At 51.4% G+C, this 22,837-nt stretch overlaps 1 long non-coding RNA gene across 2 annotated transcripts in view; it reads left to right on the top strand.

Moving 5' to 3' along the window:
• Positions 1-20,912: 20,912 nt before the first annotated feature.
• The window catches only part of LOC144482130 (uncharacterized), a 30,651-nt gene continuing 28,726 nt past the window's right edge, over positions 20,913-22,837 (top strand). For both annotated transcript variants that reach the window (XR_013495867.1, XR_013495866.1), the window contains exons 1-2: positions 20,913-21,024; positions 21,441-21,579. This is a non-coding gene — a long non-coding RNA (uncharacterized LOC144482130). The remainder of the gene's footprint in view (positions 21,025-21,440; positions 21,580-22,837) is intronic.

Here is a 22,837-nt window from a genome sequence, read left to right as displayed (position 1 = left end):
CTGGTGGGCCGAAGGGCCTGTTTCTGTGCTGTGTGACTCCAGATTCTTTTCTCTCTCTCTTTTCCCAGGAATTTCTATTTGGATGCGGGGGGGGGGGGGGGGGGGGTATAGAATTTCCCTGTCTCTGTCTCTCCAGCGTTCTTACCAATCCCAGCACCACTCCTCTCTCTCTCTCCCCAGACATTCCTGTCTATATTTCATCTTTCAATAAAATGTTTAAGAAAACACTAATGTGAATTGTTGTTAATTTAATTTGGGGAGAGAGAGAGAGGAGTGGATCCCATTTCCCCCACACTCTCCTGCAGTCCTCACCCACATTTATTTACTCTGGCCCTCACCAGGTTGTGTGTGTGGGATCTTGCTGTGCACACAGGTGGGTCTGGCTCCCTGTTCCTCGCACTGTGACCCGTGAGCAGAACTTTAAACAGGAAAGATTGAGGGGAAGAAGAAGGGTTTGGGAGGGGGAGGAGGCAGAGAGAGAGATAGAGAAATGGAGGGAGAGCTAAACAAAGAGGGTGTGGGGGGGGTGTGAGAGGGTCTCAGGAGGGGCAGGGGGAAAGAGACACAGAGTCTGGGGCTGCCCTCCTCCATCGTGGGACTGGCAGTGGGATCGTGCTGTGCAGAATTACCTTCATTGTAATTTGAATCATTCATTCATTGACTAAGGGAGGGTGGGTGTGTGATTGTGGGATTGTAAATATTGTTACCACGCTGAGGTGATGTTTCCCTCTGCGCTATTTTGTAACCCCCTAAATGGATACACCTCACCTCGTAATCTTAAGTAAGTGTGTGTGAGACAGGAGAAAGCTACTGGTTTTAGACAGATGTGCAGAAGGAGGCCATTCGGCCCATCTAGTCTGTACCGACCACAATCCCAACCAGGCCCTATTCCCATAACCCCACACTTTTAACCTGCTAATCCCCCTGACACTGGGGTCAATTTAACACGGCCAATCCACCCAACCCGCACAGCTTTGGACTGTGGGAGGAATTGGTAAATTAAAGCAGGATCTGACACTCTCTGTATCAGGAACAACTAACAGGTCTTTAATTTAGACTGGGTGACAACCTTATTAAAACAATGAACAAACTGAATAAACTCCCCAGTAGAATGCTGTTCCAATGACAAGACTCACTCAGGAATAATGAAATAAATCATTACAGAATAGAGTCACCCTCAAATAATATAACACCAGGCGTCTGTTGGAAGTGTGAACTTCCTTCTGCTGCTTGGGTCTGGAATACTTTCTGAGTTGGTTTCTGCTTCTATTTAGATGGTGATGTGATGAAGCTGTATATATTACTGCAGGATTCAGTATCAGACTCTCCCTCCTTCAATCTAAAGAGGCAGCAAGGTCGCTCCCTCCCCGTTATTTCCCCCTGTCCCGGGTTTAAATACCCAGAATTTCCTCACAGTATTCCTGCAATTTGAGTGGCTTGAGGATGTCACCAACGCCCCAATTTGAATGCAATTGGTTGTGTGTGTTTGAGAGCTTGTTTTAAAATCATTGACCCAATTCAAAGCCTGTTTTGCTCTGCTGGGACTCTGGCTGCTGCTTTGGACACAAATGTTGTAAAGTTGTCTTCTGCAGCCTGCTTTCTGCAGTTTAAAATCCCCAGCACAAAGACACAGGCTTTCTAAAGACACAACGCTGGATGGTTCGTTTTGGTTTTCTCAGCATTTCTTTTCAATATTTACATTTGTCAAACACGAGATGTTTTACCCTATATGCAGCTTCATAACAATATTAAACAGAGACAGTGTGTGAGAGAGACAGAGAGAGTTGGGGTCTGATGTTGCAGATGTATAGAACGTTGGTTCGGCCGCATTTGGAATACTGCGTCCAGTTCTGGTCGCCACATTACCAGAAGGACGTGGAGGCTTTGGAGAGAGTACAGAGGAGGTTTACCAGGATGTTGCCTGGTATGGAGGGGCTTGGTTATGAGGAGAGATTGGGGAAACTGGGGTTGTTCTCCTTGGAAAGACGGAGGATGAGGGGAGACTTAATAGAGGTGTATAAAATTATGAAAGGCATAGATAGGGTGAACGGTGGGAAGCTTTTCCCCGGGTCGGTGGTGACGTTCACGAGGGGTCATAGGTTCAAGGTGAAGGGGGGGAGGTTTAACACAGATATCAGAAGGACATATTTTACACAGAGGGTCGTGGGGGCCTGGAATGTGTTGCCGGGCAAGGTGGTGGAGGCGGACACACTGGGAACGTTTAAGACTTATCTAGACAGCTATATGAACGGTGTGGGAATGGAGGGATACAAAAGAGTGGTCTAGTTTGGACCGGGGAGCGGCGCGGGCTAATTGTTCCTTGTTTCTCGTTTCAAGGCTTCATTCTATGATCATCTTGCTGGTGCCAGTACAGAGCGAGACTGCGGATAGTTGGGAACCTGTCTCGGGGGCAGGGAATTCAGATGGTTTTCGAAAAGCAGAAGTGGAAATGAATAGGGTTGGGAAGCATTTTCTGATCAGGGCCAGTGTGATCTCCTGGACTCGTTTTGATCGCCTCAGGGGGTCGGAGAGGAATTTCCCAGATTTTTTTTCCCCCATATTGGCCCTGGGGTTTTCACTCTGGGTTTTCGCCTCTCCCTGGAGATCACATGGTCTGGAATGGGGGGGTGGGGGTGAGTTAATAGGTTGTGATGAACAAAGCATCGTAGCTGTGAGGGACAGCTCGGTGGATAGGATATTAGGATGTAGATAGGCTGGAAAATTGGGCGGGGATCCTGGATTCAGGATTCAATCCTGGACCGGGGAGCGGCACGGGCTTGGAGGGCCGAAGGGCCTGTTCCTGTGCTGTATTGTTCTTTGTTCTGGTTCGATTGTGGGGTGTGAGGGGGGCTGGAGTTTGAAACCCTGGGGTTAAAATATCCCGGCTTTGTAATTAGTCACAAACCCTTTGGTGAGTGGGAAAGAGTAAATTAAATATCTGTAAAATGAAACTGTCTTTTGGTTGTGTGTGTTTGGGAGCTTGTTTTAAAATCATTGACCCAATTCAAAGCCTGTTTTGCTCTGCTGGGACTCTGGCTGCTGCTTTGGACACAAATGTTGTAAAGTTGTCTTCTGCAGCCCTGCTTTCTGCAGTTTAAAATCCCCAGCACAAAGACACAGGCTTTCTAAAGACACAACGCTGGATGGTTCGGTTTGGTTTTCTCAGCATTTCTTTTCAATATTTACATTTGTCAAACACCACATTTTTAACCTTATATATGCAACTTCATAACCATATTAGACAGGGAGAGAGAGATCGGGAGAGACAGAGAGAAAGTCACACAAAGAGAGAGGGAGAGAGAGACAGAGAGAGAGAGAAAGTCACATGGAGTAATGAGGATGGGGCCTGGATGTGAATGTGGGCGGTGTAGACCTGATGGGCCGAATGGCCTCCTTCTGTACTGTCGGATTCTATGATTCTGTAATGGGGGCTGCGTGCGGTGTGAGGGGAGGGTGGAAGGGGACAGGGGGTGGGGGCAGCACTGGTTCCCTTCCCCCCCCCCCCCTCCCTCCTCCCAGGCCCTGTCCGGGAGGTTTCGGGGTTGGAGGGGATTGTTCTGGTTAATTGGCCGGGGCCTGGGGAACCTGTTCTTTGTCCAGGATGTATAATGCAGCCTCTGTGACCAGGCCTCAATCCCAGGCCTAACCTCAGGAAGGCTTTTGCATTTTGCTCCTTTTCCAAACAGTGCCTGTGTTTAAATCGATGGGACTCGACGGTCGAATAAAACCTGCAGCAGACACTTTAATACAAAGAACAGCACAGCACAGGAACAGGTCCTTTGGCCCTCCAAGCCTGCACCGATCATGTTTACCTATCGAGACCAATGGCCTGTATCCCTCTATACCCCGTTTGTTCATGTGTCTATCCAGATAAGTCTTAAATGTCACTAATGTATCTGCCTCAACCACCTCACTTGGCAGCGCATTCCAGGCCCCCACCACCCTCTGTGTAAAAACCTTCCCCGCACATCTCCACTCAACCTTTCCCCCTTATCTTGAACTTGTTCCCCTTGTAATTATCATTTCTGTCCTGGGAAAAAGCTCCCAACTGTTCATCCTCGCCGCACCCCTCATAATTTTATAAACTTCCAGCTGGTCGTCCCTCAGCCTCTGTCTTTCCAGGGAGAACAATCCCAGTTTATTCAATCAATCCTCACAGCCAATACCCTCCATAGCAGGCAACATCCTGGGCAACCCTTTCATTGGATTTGGGATGTGATTGTGGGTTTTCCTGCTATATCTCTTTCTCTTCAATCTTTCTCCCGTGATTGAGAGTTATCAGGGAGGGAGAGAGAGAGAGAGAAAGGGATGGTAACAGAGAGAGAGAGAAAGGGATGGTAACAGAGAGAGAGAAAGGGATGGTAACAGAGAGAGAGAGAGAGAGAAAGGGATGGTAACAGAGAGAGAGAGAGAGAGAGCAAAGGCAGAGGGGCAGGGAGAGGAGAGAGATTGGAGGGGAGTGGGTTAGTGGGTGGGGGTGGGGGAGCCTCCGCTGTGCACTCACAGCCCAGCCAGCTCCCCAGTCTCTGGTTAGGTGCATTAACCCACTCTGGCGCATTAACAGGCGCCAGAGTGTGGCGACTAGGAGAATTTCACAGTAACTTCATTGCAGTGTTAATGTAAGCCTTACTTGTGACTAAGAAATAAACTTTACTTTACTTTTTACTTTACTCTGAGATAAAGACCCTCACTCACAGCCTCCCAGAAGGTGGGATTTATAAACAGCGACTGTGTAACTGAGGCTGAATCTGTGCTGTTGTGTTTGAAAATATATTTTCCTCATATTTGATGTGTTGTAAAGATATTGGAATGTGGCTGCTACCACATTGCAGTGAGAGAGAGATGTGGCTTTGCAGGAGGAGCTTCCCTCCCCATTTCCCCATGGAAATCCCTGAGAAATAGCAAACGTGGCCCACAACACGTCATTATTTGAAACGGTCAGACAGAAACTTATCAGAGAGAGCATTTTAATCCCCATTCATCCCCAGACGGGGAAACAGAGCAGAGATCAGGACAGATTATCCAGAGTAGGAGAGACCGGGGCAGAGATGGGGTATTGGATATATATATAGATCTGGGGGGAAAGCAAGAGAGACACAGAGGGGGCTGGACAGGTTCAGAGATAGAGGCAGAGAAAGAGAGAAACAGCACGAGAAAGAGGGAATCAGAGAAGGGTGTGACTGTGCTCGAAGTGGAAGGTTCCCTGTTCAGATCGAATGTACAAACAGCACCAATGCTGGAGTGACTTATTATTTTCATTTGCGGGGGGGGAGAAATGGAGGGGAGAGAGAGGGAGATGTGTGGTTCCCTCATTTCCCACTCACTTTACCCCAATCCTCACTTCAAAATCACTTTGTATCTGGCCCTGTTCAAGCTGTGTGTGGGATCTTGCTGTGCACTCATGCTCTGTCCCCCTGCCCCATATTCCTCACACTATGACAGAGCCCCATGCTTTAAACATAAAAAGATGGAGGGGAAGGAGGGTGGGGTAGAGAGAGAGAGAAACTGGGTGAACAGAGAAGGGGTGGGGAGTGTTGGGGGTCAGTGGAGGGAGGGGTGGGGGAAAGAGACAGAGGCTCTGGGGGTGGGGGGTGTCCTCCTGCAGTGTGGGACTCCCTGTGGGATCCTGATTGCAGCATTCCCAGTCTCTCTCTCTCCCTCTCACTGTGAAGCACTCGGGAGGGAGAGGGAGCTGAAATTCAAATTCCTGAGCCTGGGGGAAAGGCTTGTTCTCAATCCCAGAGTCCTGCTTGTGTTTTCAGACAGGGCGCTGGGATTTGTGGGTGTGGATGGAGAAGATTGTTCTGTTTAACTGGGGAGTGGGAGAGAGGGGGGTTTGTTCTTTCTACCTGAGGAATAATGCAGCCTCTGTGACTAGGCCGCACTTCACGGCCTAAATCTCAGCAGCACTTTTGCATTCGCTTAATTCCCCAACAGGGTTTAAGTGGCTGAATTCAATGGTTCAATAAAATGTGAAGCAGCCGCTTCAGGGTGGGATTGTGGGTTTTCCCGCTCCCGCCCCCCTCTCATTTCCCTTTTGATTGTGAGTTTTATTTTAAACGGTCAGACAGAAACTTAGAGAGAGCATTTCAACCCAGATTCACCTCGAGGTAGAGAAACAGAGCAGAGATCAGGACAGGTTATCCAGAGACGGGGTATTGGACAGATATAGATCTGGGGGAAGTGTGTAGGAGACGGAGAGGGAGAAACAGAGTGAGGGGAGAGAGGTGACTGATAGAAGTGGGAACTTCATTGGGGCCTCCTGTGTTTATTCACTGGCCTGTCTCTGGAGTAAAGCCCCCAGAATGCTTTGACGTGTTTAATAAATTCAATATCGGGACAGTCAGGAGGCAGTTGGAAGTTCATTGCATTTGAAACGTGTTCCCATTTTGTCAGGGTTTAATAATGAGGAGGTGAAAATGAATGTTTCCCCCACCCACCCAGTGAGATTGTGAATTTCAGCAAGTCCTGGGATCTTGCTGTGCCTTTTATTGTTTATAATCAGCTTTTGTTTTGTGTTTAATCAAATTTGACTTTATTTTCTCTTTCTCTCTTCCAAGAATTCCTTTGGAAACTTTGGCGATGCAGAGAGCGAATAGTTTTGCCGTGAGGAATCCTCGGACAAGAGCTATAACCAGAGAGAAAAATATTAATAAAAGTCCCCGTGTCTTTGTCGTTCATTTTTATTCACAGATAGACTGGTGGGGATTTTACACTGAGGGTTAGTGGTCTGTGTGTCAGGGGGAGGGGGTATTCCCAGTGATCCCTGCTCCAATGTAATCCCACAGATTTCAATCCCTCTCCCTGAAGCTCTGTCTGTGCAACTCCCCCATCCTCAGAACTGTTTCTCCACATCTTTCCAATCCCTGTCTCTCCCCATCCTTCATACCTCAGCCTCTCAATCTTTCCCCCTTTTCTCTCCTTCTCTCTATCTTTCACTCTCTCTCTGAAACTTTGTCACTCTGTCTTGCCAAAGCCCCACTTTCTATTTGTCTCGACATCTCACTTTGTATCTCAGCCTCTCTGGACATCTCTCCCTCTCTGTGGATCATTTTATCAATCACAGCAGCCTCCTCTCCATCTCTCTCTGCTCCCCCCTCTATCTCTGCTCCCTCTCTGTGACTCATTCTGTCTGAATTACAGCAGCATTCTCTCTATCTCCATCTCTATATCTCTCTGCCTCTTATCTCTCTCTGTATCTGATCTCTGCTTCCCCCTCTCTGTGAATCATTCTGTCTGAATTACAGCAGCATTCTCTCTATCTCCATCTCTATATCTCTCTGCTTCTCTCTCTGTCTCTCTCTCTCTCTGCTCTCTCGTGGGGGACGGGCCAGATCACGGGTTTGCTGTTCACAAGCAGCGAAGGCCCAGGAACGCAGAGGGAGGGAATCGGGGGCAATTCAGAGGGATTCAGCACTGCTGAAAGGGGGGAGTGTGTAATACAGGGGCTTGTTCAGAGCCAGGGGCTATTAGACAGAGAGGGAAGGGGCCGGTGGGGGAGTCTGTTGTACAAGAGGGGGGAATATTATAACACAGGCTGACCAGAGTCAGGGGTTATCAGAGAAAGGGGGCAATGGAGATGGGGGGGAAGAATCAGACAGGGGGTCTGTTGTACAGGATGGGGGTGGGGGATGTTATAACACAGGCTGCTCAGTGTCAGGGGAATTAGTCATTTGAACGTTAATGTTTAAAATGGGCAGAGTTTCCACATCCAACTCCACCAGGAGCTGTTTACAGGGGGGTGGTGGACGGGGATGGACGCGCGGTGGGAGGGGGGGGGTACTAATTAGAAAGGGGGGGATCTGTCAGTCCAGAGGCTGTTCACAGGGAGGGAGTGGGAATTTGCCAGGTTGAGAGGGGTGGGGGGGAAAGAGGGGAACTTAGAGGGATACGGGGCTCAGAGGGAAGGATCGGGAGATTTAGAGGGATTGTGAGGAGTGACAACAGATTTGGCTGGAGTGGGGGGGGGGAATTGAGGGGGATTAAAGGGGGAGAGTGGAGAGGGATGTCGGGGGAGACTCAGGGATTGTGGTCGGGAATTAGAGGGATTCAGGGGGATTTAAGGGTCTCATGGGGACTTTGGGATTTAGCGGGCCTGAGAGGGAGGGATTCGGGGGGAATTGAGGGGGATTCGGGAAGGGGGGGCTTAGAGGGGGATTTCTGGGGTTCTGAGGGATACAGGAGGGATTGGGGGGGCTTACGGGGATTACAAGACATGGTTTGGTGCTCAGACAGATTGAAGGGGTGGGATTGGAGAGGGAGTAGGATTCGGGGGCAGAGGAATGTGGCGAGGGTGGGTGCGATCTCGGGAGACATTCAGGGGGGATTCTAGAGGAATCTCAGGGGCTTAGAATCTGGGGAGGGTCTGGATGGGGTAGGGAGTCAGAGAGGGAGTTAGCGGGAGGGGAGGGGGAGTCGGGGTGGAGGGAAAGGGATTGAGGGCGGGGTGGATTCATAGGGATTTGGGAGGGGGGAAATTCAGAGAGGGATTTAGGGTGGGGCCTTGGATCAGGGTTAGAATTGGGGGGGTGTCGAGCGATTCGGAGCGGGGGGGGGGGTGACTCAGAGGGATTCAGGGGTGGGGAGGACTGAGGAAGGATTGGGTGCAGGCGTCAGGGGGGCTTGGGTTTGGCAGGGGGGCAGCGGGAGCCTTTGGGGGGGGGCTGAGGAATTGGGGCAGGAACTTGGTGGATTCAGGGGGCTGAGAGTCAGATTGGCGGTGGGTGTCAGAGAGATTGAGCGGGGGGAGGGGGTGCTTACAGAGTCGGATGAAAGGAGATGGGGCAGAGGGACAGGGAATCAGGTGGGGGAAAGGGGAGTTTTGGGGGGGAATTAGTGGAGATTGAGGGCAGCGGGTTGAGAAGGATTGGGAGTGGCTCAGAGGGCTTTGGCGGTGAGTTCCTGAGAGAGAGCGAGTGGGGGGGTGATTAGAGTGGGATTGGAGAAGATTGGGCAGAGAGGATCGGGGGGAGGGGCAGAGAGGATCGGGGGGAGGGGCAGAGAGGATCGGGGGGAGGGGCAGAGAGGATCGGGGGGGATGGGCAGAGAAGATCGGGGGGAGGGGCAGAGAAGATCGGGGGGAGGGGCAGAGAGGATCGGGGGGAGGGGCAGAGAGAGATCGGGGGGAGGGGCAGAGAGAGATCGGGGGGAGGGGCAGAGAGAGATCGGGGGGAGGGGCAGAGAGGATCGGGGGGAGGGGCAGAGAGGATGGGGGAGGGGCAGAGGGGATGGGGGGAGGGGCAGAGAGGATCGGGGGGAGGGGCAGAGAGGATCGGGGGAGGGGCAGAGAGGATCGGGGGGAGGGGCAGAGAGGATCGGGGGGAGGGGCAGAGAGGATCGGGGGGAGGGGCAGAGAGGATCGGGGGGAGGGGCAGAGAGGATCGGGGGGAGGGGCAGAGAGGATCGGGGGGAGGGGCAGAGAGGATCGGGGGGAGGGGCAGAGAGGATCGGGGGGAGGGGCAGAGAGGATGGGGAGGGGCAGAGGGGATGGGGGGGAGGGGCAGAGAGGATCGGGGGGAGGGGCAGAGAGAGATCGGGGGGAGGGGCAGAGAGGATCGGGGGGAGGGGCAGAGAGGATCGGGGGGAGGGGCAGAGAGGATCGGGGGGAGGGGCAGAGAGGATGGGGGAGGGGCAGAGGGGATGGGGGGAGGGGCAGAGAGGATCGGGGGGAGGGGCAGAGAGGATCGGGGGAGGGGCAGAGAGGATCGGGGGGAGGGGCAGAGAGGATCGGGGGGAGGGGCAGAGAGGATCGGGGGGAGGGGCAGAGAGGATCGGGGGGGAGGGGCAGAGAGGATGGGGGAGGGGCAGAGGGGATGGGGGGGAGGGGCAGAGAGGATCGGGGGGAGGGGCAGAGAGGATCGGGGGAGGGGCAGAGAGGATGGGGGGAGGGGCAGAGAGGATCGGGGGGAGGGGCAGAGAGGATCGGGGGGGAGGGGCAGAGGGGATGGGGGGGAGGGGCAGAGAGGATCGGGGGGAGGGGCAGAGAGGATCGGGGGAGGGGCAGAGAGGATGGGGGGAGGGGCAGAGAGGATCGGGGGGAGGGGCAGAGAGGATCGGGGGGTAGGGGCCGAGAGGATCGGGGGGGAGGGGCAGAGAGGATCGGGGGGGAGGGGCAGAGAGGATCGGGGGGGAGGGGCAGAGAGGATCGGGGGGGAGGGGCAGAGAGGATCGGGGGGAGGGGCAGAGAGGATCGGGGGGAGGGGCAGAGAGGATCGGGGGGAGGGGCAGAGAGGATCGGGGGGAGGGGCAGAGAGGATCGGGGGGAGGGGCAGAGAGATTGGGCAGCAGGGAGGGTTAGAGGGGTTTAAGTGGAGGGATTTCGAGTGGGTTTCTGGAGTGGGGATTTAAGGAGGGGATTGGGGGGAAGCTGGAGGCGGGGAGGAAAGCTGGGGGGGGGAAGAGGGGAATTTGGGGGTGAGAGACTGAGGGCGGGGGGTTTAAAAGGATTGGGAGTGGGTTCAGGAGAGGGGTTCGGGGGGGATTGAGCTGAGAGGGGAATCTATAGGGCATTGGCAGTAAGGGGGGGGGATTCAGCAGCGGGTTTTGGGTCTGTTGGTGGGGCGGGGGCAATGTCGGGGGGGGGCATGTCGGGGGGGGGGCTGTCGGGGGGGGGCATGTCGGGGGGGGCATGTCGGGGGGGGCGTGTCGGGGGGGGGCATGTCGGGGGGGGCCATGTCGGGGGGGGGGGCATGTCGGGGGGGGGGGGGGCAATGTCGGGGGGGGCAATGTCGGGGGGGAATGTCGGGGAGGGGAATCACACTGATCTTTCTCAACACCCCAGCTATGACTAACACTACATACTTCTCCTTTCCTTTTCTATGTACAGTGTGCTTTGTCTGTATAGCGTGCAAGATGCAATACTTTTCACTGTACACTAATATATGTGACAAGAATAAATCAAATCAAAATCAAATCAAATAAATTCCCCCTCCGACAGTTCCTATCAACTCCAAAGTTCCAACAACAAAAGAAACCGGTCATTTGTGATTTCAGAAATAAGGTCTGCGCAATTTTACAATGTGGATGTTTTCCTTTAATTTCTTTGATCCTTTTTTTGAAATGAATTGTCCTTTCTTTCCATGCCCTCACTAAAATACTGGGTGGAACTGAATGCGTTTTCCCGCGGTAAGTTTGGAGCTGGTGGGGAAGGTATTTAATCAGGTGGGAGAGTGATTGATGCGGAACCTGTCACTTTCCTGCCTCATGAATGGCCTTCCTGCCGGCCAACAATTGAGGCCGTTAGGTGGGCATTTAATGACAACCGAAGGGCCTCATCCTGTCACTGCTGGTATTCACCCAATGGTGGATGGGGGAAACTTGTCATGCGGGGAGCTTGAAAAGTAAGCATTGATCACTCTCACACTGTCAGGTTGTTTGTGGGTTCCTGGATCGGGAGGGGGGAGGGCGGAGGTGGCTTATTTAAAGGCTCTGAAGTGTCTTATCAAAGAACCAGACATTAGGAAAGGGGAGCCGACTGAGAGCCACCCATCTGTCCTTGCTGCCAAATCCACTCCTCTGCCCCACAATCCAAATCCCGCCATCACTCACCTGGATGCCCAGGCCTCTGCTATGGCACCGCATTGGTTGTAATCTGCTAACATTCCCTAGCTTCAGGAAAGGCCCCAGTGGACTGGAAACTGCAAAATGTAACAGCTCTACTCCAGGAAGGAGGGAGTGAAGCAGCAGGAAACTGTAGGCTGAGACTCCCTGGGCGGAAACCTCCCACCCAGGTCTGTGTCCCATGGTGAGAGGAGAGGAACATGGTGTGTTTCCCGCTCTCGAGCTGGCGGGAAACCACGCCATATCTTCCAGCTCCCAACTCATTAATTATACACCCAGGGGTTTAACACCATATTCTATGGCAGGGCAAGTCTGATCGTGCAAGAACCACCATCATATCTGGGTACCATATTCTTTCTTCTGAGGAAGAAGATGGATGTCCAGGAACACTCTGAGGCAGACAAATGGATTTCGTTGCTGACACTGAAGCTCATCTAATTTTCTTTTATCGCTCACTCTCCCTTTATTTGTTTCTTCCCGGTCTCCTACTCTTTCCATCTCACTCTCAACAGTAGCTTCCCTCAAGGTCAGTGGGAATACCCTGTCCGGTCCTGGGGATTTATCCACTCTGATTTGCCTCAAGACAGCGAGCACCTCCTCCCCTTTAATCTGTAAAGGTTCCATGACCTCCCTACCTGTTTTCCCTATTTCCGTAGACTCCATGCCCGTTTCCTCAGTAAATACGGATGCAAAAAAACCATTTAGTATCTCCCCCATCTCTTTTGGTTCCATACACAGTCTACCACTCTGGTCTTCAAGAGGACCAATTTTGTCCCTCACTATCCTTTTGCTCCTAACGTAGAGAAGCTCTTTGGATTTTCCTTCACTCTGGCTGCCAAAGCAACCTCATGTCTTCGTTTAGCCCTCCTGATTTCCCTCTTAAGTAGCTTCTTGCCCTTTTTATACTCCTCGAGCATCTGATCTGTTCCTTGCTGCCTGTACATTTGATACAACTCTCTCTTCCTCTTAATCAGTGTTACAATCTCCCTCGAGAACCACGGTTCCTTATTCCTATCTACTTTGCCTTTAATCCTGACAGGAACATACAAACTGTGCACTCTCAAAATTTCTCCTTTGAAGGCCTCCCACTTGCCATTAACATCCTTACCAGAGAACAGCCTGTGCCAATCCACACTTCCCAGATCCCTTCTCATTTCATCAAATTTGGCCTTTTTTCCAGTTGAGAACTTCAACCCGAGGACCAGATCTATCCTTATCCATGATCAGGTTGAAACTAATGGCATTATGATCACTGGATCCAGAGTGTTCCCTCACACTCACATCCATAGAACCATAGAACCATAGAAAATTACAGCTCAGAAACAGGCCTTTTGGCCCTTCTTGTCTGTGCCGAACCATTTTATGCCTAGTCCCACTGACCTGCACTTGGACCATATCCCTCCACACCTCTCTCATCCATGAACCCATCCAAGTTTTTCTTAAATGTTAAAAGTGACCCCGCATTTACCACTTTATCCGGCAGCTCATTCCACACTCCCACCACTCTCTGCGTGAAGAAGCCCCCCCCCCCCTAATATTCCCTTTAAACTTTTCTCCTTTCACCCTTAACCCATGCCCTCTGGTTTTTTTCTCCCCTAGCCTCAGCGGAAAAAGCCTGCTTGCATTCACTCTATCTATACCCATCAAAATCTTATACACCTCTATCAAATCTCCCCTCAATCTTCTACGCTCCAGGGAATAAAGTCTCAACCTATTCAATCTCTCTCTGTAACTCAGCTTCTCAAGTCCCGGCAACATCCTTGTGAACCTTCTCTGCACTCTTTCAATCTTATTTACATCCTTCCTGTAACTAGGTGACCAAAACTGTACACAATACTCCAAATTCGGCCTCACCAATGCCTTATATAACCTTATATAACATCTCCACATCATTATATAACCTTACCATAACACTCCAACTTTTATACTCGATACTCCGATTTATAAAGGCCAATGTACCAAAGGCACTCTTTACGACCCTATCCACCTGTGACGTCACTTTTAGGGAATTCTGTACCTGTATTCCCAGATCCCTCTGTTCAACTGCACTCTTCAGAGTCCTACCATTTACCCTGTACGTTCTTCTTTGGTTTGTCCTCCCAAAGTGCAATATCTCACACTTGTCTGCGTTAAATTCCATCACCTGCCCTAACTCATTTCCCAATAGGAGATCCAATATCGCATTCTCTCTCGTTGGCACCTCTATATACTGATGTAGAAAATTCTCCTGAACACATTTTACAAACTCTACCCCATCTAAACCTTTAACAGTATGTGAGTCCCAATCTATATGTGGAAAATTAAAATCCCCAACTATCACATCTTTGTGTTTCTTGCAGTTGTCAGCTGTCTCTCTGCTGATTTGCTCCTCCAATTCTCGCTGACTATTGTGTGGTCTATAACACAACACCATTAATGTGGTCATACCTTTCCTGTTTCTCAGCTCCACCCATAGGGTCTCTGCAGACAAGCTCCCTAATCTATCCTGCCTGAGTACCGCTGTAACATTTTCCCTGACCAACAATGCCACCCCCTCACCTTTTATCCCTCTGCCTCTATCCCGCCTGAAACATTGGAACCCCGGAACATTGAGCTGCCAGTCCTGCCCCTCCTCTAGCCAAGTTTCACTAATGGCTATAATGTCATATTTCCATGTGTCGATCCACGCCTTCAGCTCATCTGCCTTCCCCACAATACTCCTGGCATTGAAATAGACACACCTTAAAAAATTATTTCCACCACACTCTACCCTTCCATTTGTGATTTTGCTTGAACGAACCTGTCTTTGTACCCCAGCTCCACTATCTGCTCTGGCACTCTGGTTCCCACCACCCAGCAAATCTAGTTTAAACGCTCCCCAATAACACTGGCAAATCTCCCTGCAAGTATATTGGTCCCCTTGTAGTTTAGGTGTAACCCGTCTCTCTTGTACAGGTCCCACCTGCCCCAGAAGAGGTCCCAATGATCCAAGAATTGGAAACCCTGCCCCCTGCACCAGTTCCTCTGCCACGTGTTTATCCGCCCGAGCCTCCTACTCCTGCCCTCACTGGCATTTGGCTCAGGGAGCAATCTTGAGATTACTACCCTCGGGGTCCTGCTTTTTAACTTCCTTCCAAGCTCTTTGTACTCACTCTTTCGGACCTCCTCACTCTTCCTTCCCACGTCATTGGCACCGATGTGTATCACGCCATCTGGCTGATCACCTTCCCACTTTAGAACGCTGTGCACGCGATCAGAGACATCCCTGACCTTGGCACCCGGGAGGCAACAAACCATGCGGGAGTCTCTGTCCCGACCACAGAACCTCCTGTCCGTACCTCTGACCATTGAGTCCCCTATCACTACTGCTCTCCTCTTCTTCATCCCACCCTTTTGCGCTGTCGAACCAGACTCAGTATCAGAGTTCCGGCTGTCGCAGCTTGTCCCAGGTAAGCATCTCCCACAACAGTATCCAATTCAGTATACCTGTTGTGGAGGGGTATGGCCACAGGAGAACCCTGCTCAGTCTGTCCTTTCACATGTCCATTTCCTCTCCTTACAGTAACCCAATTTCCTGTGCTCTGCTGCTTAGGTGTAACTACCTCCCTAAAGCTACTGTCGATAAACTCCTCATTCTCCCGAATTAGATGGAAGTCATCAAGCTCTTCTCCTGTTCCCTAACACGCTTTGCTAGCAGCTGCAGCTGAATGCATCTTTTGCCGGTGTTGTCGTCAGGGACACCGGAGGTCTCCCTGATCTCCCAAATCCTGCAGGAGGAGCATTCCAACATCTTGCCTGGCATTTTTTTTAACTCTGGGGAAAAACAGGAATAAACTTTCTGAAAAAGAAAAAAACCTACTCTCGCCTCTGCCTGTTCTCGCCGAAGCCTGTTTTGAGCCAAAGTCCTTCAGCTCTCACTCTGCCCCCTGCTCAGTCCGCTGCCCGCTAACAACGCTGTCCGCTCAAAAGTGCGGCCGACTTTTAAACTCTCCAAAACCTTCCCAGGATGCTGCTGGGCCTACTTCCTGTTTTGAAAAAACCCTCTGAATTTTTTCACAAATTGAACTGAAAAATAAATAAATAGAAATAATGCACAAACAAGCTCCCTCACCCTCAGCCTGCTCCTATGGAACAATGAGCTCCCTCACACTGTCACTGAGTAACCCCTCTCTCCCCAGCACCCTGTGTTACTGACTGTGTCTGTACTGATGTTAATCCAGCTCCCTCACACTGTCACTCAGTAACCCCTCTCCCCCCAGCACCCTGTGTTACTGACTGTATCTGTACTGATGTTAATCCAGCTCCCTCACACTGTCACTCAGTAACCCCTCTCCCCCAGCACCCTGTGTTACTGACTGTGTCTGTACTGATGTTAATCCAGCTCCCTCACACTGTCACTCAGTAACCCCTCTCCCCCAGCACCCTGTGTTACTGAATGTATCTCTACTGATGTTAATCCAGCTCACTCACACTGTCACTCAGTAACCCCTCTCCCCCAGCACACTGTGTTACTGACTGTATCTGTACTGATGTTAATCCAGCTCCCTCACACTGTCACTCAGTAACCTCTCTCCCCCCAGCCCCCTGTGGTACTGACTGTATCTGTACTGATGTTAACCCAGCTCCCTCATACTGTCACTCAGTAACCACTCTCTCCCCAGCACCCTGTGTTACTGACTGTATCTGTACTGATGTTAATCCAGCTCCCTCACACTGTCACTCAGTAACCCCTCTCCCCCAGCACTCTGTGTTACTGACTGTATCTGTACTGATGTTAATCCAGTTCCCTCACACTGTCACTCAGTAACCCCTCTCCCCCAGCACCCTGTGTTACTGACTGTATCTGTACTGATGTTAATCCAACTCCCTCACACTGCCACTCAGTAACCCCTCTCCCCCAGCACCCTGTCCTACTGTCTGTATCTGTACTGATGTTAATCCAGCTCCCTCACACTGTCACTCAGTAACCCCTCTCCCCCAGCACCCTGTGTTACTGACTGTATCTGTACAGATGTTAATCCAGATCCCTGAGACTATCACTCAGTAACCCCTCTCCCCCAGCACACTTTGCAACTGACTACATCTCTACTGATGTTAATCCAGCTCCCTCACACTGTCACTCAGTAACCCCTCTCCCCCAGCACCCTGTGTAACTGACTGTATCTGTACTGATGTTAATCCAGCTCCCTCACACTGTCACTCAGTAACCCCTCTCCCCCAGCACCCTGTGTTACTGACTGTATCTCTACTGATGTTAATCCAGCTCCCTCACACTGTCACTCAGTAACCCCTCTCCCCCAGCACCCTGTGTTACTGACTGTATCTGTACTGATGTTAATCCAGCTCCCTCACACTGTCACTCAGTAACCCCTTTCCCCCAGCACCCTGTGTTACTGACTGTGTCTGTACTGATGTTAATCCAGCTCCCTCACACTGTCACTCAGTAACCCCTCTCCCCCAGCACCCTGTGTTACTGACTGTATCTGTACTGATGTTAATCCAGCACCCTCACACTGTTACTCAGTAACCCCTCTCCCCCAGCACCCTGTGTTACTGACTGTATCTGTACTGATGTTAATCCAGCTCCTTCACACTGTCACTCAGTAACCCCTCTCCCCACAGCACCCTGTGTTACTGTCTGTATCTCTACTGATGTTAATCTAGCTCCCTCACACTGTCACTCAGTGACCTCTCTCTCCCCCAGCACCCTGTGTTACTGACTGTATCAGTACTGATGTTAATCCAGCTCCTTCACACTGTCACTCAGTAACCCCTCTCCCCACAGCACCCTGTGTTACTGTCTGTATCTCTACTGATGTTAATCTAGCTCCCTCACACTGTCACTCAGTGACCTCTCTCTCCCCCAGCACCCTGTGTTACTGACTGTATCAGTACTGATGTTAATCCAGCTCCCTCACTCTGTCATTCAGTATCCCCTCTCCCCCCAGCACCCTGTGTTACTGACTGTATCTCTACTGATGTTAATCGAGCTCCCTCACACTGTCACTCAGTGACCTCTCTCTCCCCCAGCACCCTGTGTTACTGACTGTATGTCTCCTGATGTTAATCCACCTGCCGCAAATTAACACTCAGTATCCCCGGTCCCCCCAGCACCCTGTGTTACTGACTGTGTCGCTACGAATGTTAGTCATGCTCCCACGCACTGTCACTCAGTAACCCCTCTCCCCCAGCACCCTGTGTTACTGACTGTATCTCCACAGTTGTTAATCCAGCTCCCTCACACTGTCACTCAGTAACCCCTCTCCCCCAGCACCCTGTGTTACTGACTGTATCTGTACAGATGTTAATCCAGCTCCATCACACTGTCACTCAGTCGCCCCTCTCCCCCAGCACCCTGTGTTACTGACTGTATCTGTCCTGATGTTAATCCAGCTCCCTCACACTGTCACTCAGTAACCCCTCTCCCCCAGCACCCTGTGTTCCTGACTGTACCTCTACTGATGTTAGTCCAGCTCCCTCACACTGTCACTCAGTAACCCCTCTCCCCCAGCACCCTGTGTTACTGACTGTATATGTACTGATGTTAATCCAGCTCCCTCACACTGTCACTCAGTAACCGCTCTCCCCCAGCACCCTGTGTTTCTGACTCTTTCTCTACTGATGTTAGTCCAGCTCCCTCACACTGTCCCTCAGTAACCCCTCTCCCCCAGCACCCTGTGTTACTGACTGTATCTCTACTGATGTTAATTCAGCTCCCTCACACTGTCACTCAGTAACCCCTCTCCCCCAGCACACTGTGTTTCTGACGGTATCTCTACTGATGTTAGGACAGCTCCCTCACACTGTCACTCAGTCACCCCTCTCTCCCCAGCACCCTGTGTTACTGACTGTATCTGTACTGATGTTAATCCAGCTCCCTCACACTGTGACTGAGTAATCCCTCTCCCCCAACACCTGTGTCACTGATTGCATCTCGACTGAACTTAATCCAGCTCCCTCACACTGTCACTCAGTAACTCCACTCCCCCAGCACCCTGTGTCACTGACTGTATCTCTACTGATGTCAATCCAGCTCCCTCACACTTTCACTCAGTAACCGCTCTCTCCCAGCACCCTGTTTTACTGACTGTATCTGTTCAGTTGTGAATCCAGCTCCCTTAGACTGTCACTCAGTAACTCCACTCCCCCAGCACCCTGTGTCACTGACTGTATCTCTACTGATGGTAATCTAGCTCCCTCACACTGTCACTCAGTGACCTCTCTCTCCCCCAGCACCCTGTGTTACTGACTGTATCTGTTCAGTTGTGAATCCAGCTCCCTTAGACTGTCACTCAGTAACCCCTCACCCCCAGCACCCTGTATTACTGACTGTCTCTCTCCTAATGTTAATGCACTTCAGCAGTCACGGGCATTCAGCCTTGGATCTTCAGGTTCGCGTTCTCCAAGGCGGCCTTCACGACACACGACAGCGCAGAGTCGCTGAGCAGAAAACGATAGCCAAGTTCCGCACACACGAGGACGGCCTCAACCGGGATATTGGGTTCATGTCACACTATTTGTAACCCCCACAGCTTGCCTGGACCTGCAAAGTTTCACTGGCTGTCTTGTCTGGAGACAATACACATCTTTTTAGCCTGTCTTAATGCTCTCTCCACTCACGTTCTTTGTATCTTAAAGACTTGATTAGCTGTAAGTATTCGCATTCCACCCATTATTCATGTAAATTGAGTCTGTGTCTTTATATGCCCTGTTTGTGAACAGAATTCCCACTCTCCTGAAGAAGGGGCTTGGAGCTCCGAAAGCTTGTGTGGCTTTTGCTGCCAAATAAACCTGTTGGACTTTAACCTGGTGTTTTTAAACATCTTACTGTGTATGGCTTTAGCCAGTGCATTATAACGGTTGGAATGTGAGTCTTTACAGGTAAGCAAGTCTGAAAGGTACAGACAATGTGAGTGGAGAGAGGGTTAAGCAGCGGTGAAAGATGTGTATTGTCTCCAGACAGGACAGTTAGTGAGATTCTGCAAGGCCAGGCAAGTCGTGGGGGTTACAGATAGAAACATCGAAAACTACAGCACAAAACAGGCCCTTCGGCCCCACAAGCTTTGCCGAACATATCCCTACCTTTTAGGCCTACCTATAACCCTCCATCCTATTAAGTCCCATGTACTCATCCAGGAGTCTCTTAAAAGACCCTATTGAGTTTGCCTCCACCACCACTGACGGCAGCCGATTCCACTCGCCCACCACCCTCTGTGTGAAAAACATTTCCCCAGTACCTACCCCCCCCCCCCCCCCCCAGCAACCTAAACCTGTGTCCTCTCATAGCAGCCATTTCCACCCTGGGAAAAAGCCTCTGAGCCTCTCAACACCTTATATACCTCTATTAGGTCTCCTCTCATCCTACGTCTCTCCAAGGAGAAAAGACCGAGCTCCCTCAGCCTAACCTCATAAGGCATGCCACTCAATCCAGGCAACATCCTTGTAAATCTCCTCTGCACCCTTTCAATCTTTTCCACATCCTTCCTGTAATGAGGCAACCAGAACTGAGCACAGTACTCCAAGTGGGGTCTGACAAGGGTCTTACATAGCTGCATCATTATCCCCGGACTCCTAAACTCAATCCCTCGATTGATAAAGGCCAGCACACCATACGCCTTCTTAACCACCTCCTCCACTTGCGGGGCTGATTTTAGAGTCCTCTGGACCCGGACCCCAAGGTCCTTCTGACCCTCCTCAGTACTGAGAGTCTTTCCCTTTATATTGTCCTCCTTCATCCCATTCGACCTGCCAAAATGGACCACGACGCATTTATCTGGGTTGAAGTCCATCTGCCACTTCCCCGCCCAGTCTTGCATCCTATCTATGTCCCTCTGTAACTTCTGACATCCCTCCAGACTATCCACAACCCCACCAACCTTCGTATCGTCGGCAAACTTACCAACCCATCCCTCCACTTCCTCATCCAGGTCATCCAGATAGTGTGACATGAACCCAAGATGGCGGTTGGGGCCGTCCTCATGTGTGTGGAACTTGACTATCAGTCTCTGCTCAGTGACTCTGCGCTGGCGTGTGTGGTGAAGGCAGCCTTGGAGAACGCTTCCCCGAAGACTCACATTCCAACCGTTATTGTGTAAATTGAGTGAGTGTCTCTGTCGGCCCTGTTTGTGAACACATCTCCCACTCCCCTGATCAAGGAGCAGTGCTCCGAAAGCTCGTGTCTTGTGCTGCCAAATAGACCTGTTGACCTTTAACCTTGTGCTGTTGCCCCGCCCACCATCTCAAACCGTCACAATGCCCGGCTGATTGACGGCAGCTCCGGACCAATAGGAGGAGAAGGGGGCGAGACTGGAGGACCGAGCGGGAGGGGCTGGTCCTCCAACCAATCGGAGTGAATGAGGGGCGGGGCTGGGAGTGGAGCATGCGCAGTGTGCGGGATGGCAATGGGTGATTTGATGTCAGTGAGTGGAATGGCGGCTCGGGGGGAGCGATGGATCCGGCGGGTGGGCGGAGAGGATTCATAACCAGGTTTGTGTACAGCGGAAACTCAGAGAATGAAATCGCCGGTTCCCCGTTTGTACCCAGCGGGAGCCCAGGATTGTTCCCCGTTTCTGCCCCGAGTTCACCGCCGCCATGTTTCCAGCGGGGCTGTGCGCCTGTGCTGCCGCCATCTTTGTGAGGGGCAATGTGAAGTGAGCGTATGCCCAGTGCCATATTTGTGAGGGGCAATGTCAGGAGAGCGCATGCGCAGTGCCATCTTGGTCTGGGTTTGACCAAAGGGCAGAGGTTAAAGGTGAGAGTGTTTCAGAGGGGATGTGGGGACAATGTTGAGGGGGGCTGAAGAAGGGGCTTGCAGCTCCGAAAGCTTGTGTGGCTTTTGCTACCAAATAAACCTGTTGGACTTTAACCTGGTGTTGTTAAACTTCTTACTGTGTTTTCCCCAGTCCAACGCCGGCATCTCCACATCATGACAGATTGTTGAGCAGACTGTGTTGCAAATCTGGAACTCGCTGCCTGAGTGGCTGTTGGAGGCAGGGACTCTCTGATTGAAGAAGCTTCTGGACAAACACATCAATACACAAGGTATCGTCGCTGATAGTCCAAGTACATTGATTGGACTCAATTGGTATTGAGGGGGCGAGTTGTGGGGGGAAGTGGGGCAAGGGGGAGGGGTTGAAGGGTGCGAGAGGTTGTGGGGAGGGGGTGAGGGGTTGTGGGGGGGGTTGAAGGTTGTGGGGAGGGGGTGAGGGGTTGCGGGGGGCAAGGGATGAGGGGTGGTGGGGGAAGGTAAGTTTGCTGATAACACAAAGGTTGGTGGATTTGTGGATAGCGATGAGGACCATCAGAGGATACAGCAGGATATCGATCAGTCCAAGACTTGGGCAGAGAGGTGGCAGATGGAGTTCCGTCCGGGCAAGTGTGAAGTAATGCATTTTGGAAGGTCTAACACAGATAGGAAACTTACAGTAAATGGCAGAACCCTTCAGAGTATTGATAGGCAGAGGGATCTGGGTTTACAGGTACACAGGTCACTGAAAGCGGCAATGCAGCTGGAGAAGGTAGTCAAGAAGGCATACAGCATGCTTGCCTTCATCGGCCGGGACATTGAGTTTAAAAATTGGCAAGTCGTGTTGCAGCTTTATAGAAGCTTAGTTAGACCGCACTTGGAATATAGTGTTCAATTCTGGTCGCCACACCAGCACAAGGATGTGGAGGCTTTGGAGAGGGAATAGAAAAGATTTACCAGGATGTGGTCTGGTCTGGAAATCAGCCTCCCACCATTCATTTGTTTATTTCTATGATTCAGGAATCCCAGTGGGTTGTGGCTGAGGCTTTTTTCCAAAGAGTGGGAGCTGAGAACTGAGCTCACACTGGAGACTCTGTGTCTTTTTTCACTGCACCGCCCCCCCCCCCCCCTTGCTTTGCTTTGCTTTCAATCAATTTATTGTGTTCCCCCGCACTCTTTCCTGTCCCCATCACTCTCTTCACTATCACTCCCACGCACTCTCAATTTCTCTCTCCAGACTTTTATCCTCCCCCTGCCTCACTCATGCCCTTCAGAGACGGAAATCTGCCGTCCTTACCTGGTCTGGTCTACATGCCATTCCATGGCCACAGCAACATGTCTGACTCTTAACTGTCCTCCCAAATTGCATAGCAAGCCATTTTGTTCAAGGGCACAGTGGGTTAACACTGCTGCCTCACAGTGACACGGTGACACAGTGGGTTAACACTGCTCCCTCACGGTGACACAGTGGGTTAACACTGCTGCCTCACAGTGACACGGGTGACACAGTGGGTTAACGCTGCTGCCTCACAGCGACACGATGACACAGTGGGT

The sequence above is a fragment of the Mustelus asterias genome (assembly GCF_964213995.1).
Source record: "Mustelus asterias chromosome 26 unlocalized genomic scaffold, sMusAst1.hap1.1 SUPER_26_unloc_23, whole genome shotgun sequence".
Taxonomy (NCBI): domain Eukaryota; kingdom Metazoa; phylum Chordata; class Chondrichthyes; order Carcharhiniformes; family Triakidae; genus Mustelus; species Mustelus asterias.
This window is presented reverse-complemented; position numbering and strand designations above follow the sequence as displayed.